Source organism: Lipotes vexillifer, unplaced genomic scaffold (genome assembly GCF_000442215.2).
Source record: "Lipotes vexillifer unplaced genomic scaffold, Lipotes_vexillifer_v1.1 scaffold1309, whole genome shotgun sequence".
Lineage (NCBI taxonomy): Eukaryota > Metazoa > Chordata > Mammalia > Artiodactyla > Lipotidae > Lipotes > Lipotes vexillifer.
This window is the reverse complement of record NW_006777513.1, coordinates 236,109-236,744: the sequence shown is the minus strand read 5'-3', so window position 1 is coordinate 236,744 and position 636 is coordinate 236,109.

Genomic DNA, 636 nt, shown 5'->3' with positions numbered 1-636 from the left:
CCCCCCCCCCCCCCCCCCGCCATCTCGGGACGTGGTCTTCGGCCCCGAAAACCTCCACCCCAAGTCCCTCGGCCTCAGACCCTCGGGGCAGCGGTGCTCACTGAGCCCTGATTCCTGAGAGTGAATTGTTAATGTGCCTTCTGTCTCATTCTAAAGAAGCGTCCTTCCAGAGTTCTGGGAGTGTCTGAAGGAAGGCTGAGTCCGTCCTGAGAGCCTGATGGCAGAGAAGGTAGAGCTCCATCCACCTCTGTGACCTATTCTCAGGTCCCGGGTCTCCTCCCCCATCCCCCTGCTCAGCAAGACAGCAAGACACCGAGAATGGGACTCAGGCCAGACTGCAAGGGGCCCGGCACGCAAGCCCGGTACTCCGAGTGCCTCTTCCAAATCGGAGGCAACGTGGTGTGTGGCAGCCGTTCTCAGACTTTCTGTAGCAGTGAAGGGAAAGAAACCCAGGGCAACACGAAATTCATGAAAGAGAATCAGCTCGGTTTGAAAGGAGGGGCAGAAGGTGGCTGAGAGTCTGGTAGGGGAGACAGTCACAGGATGACCCCGGGAGTAGCGCGGCTGCGATGCGGGGAAACACTGTAGAGAAGGCTTCTGGTCCCCGGCAGGGAGCTGAGGCCAGGGGAGGCTGGG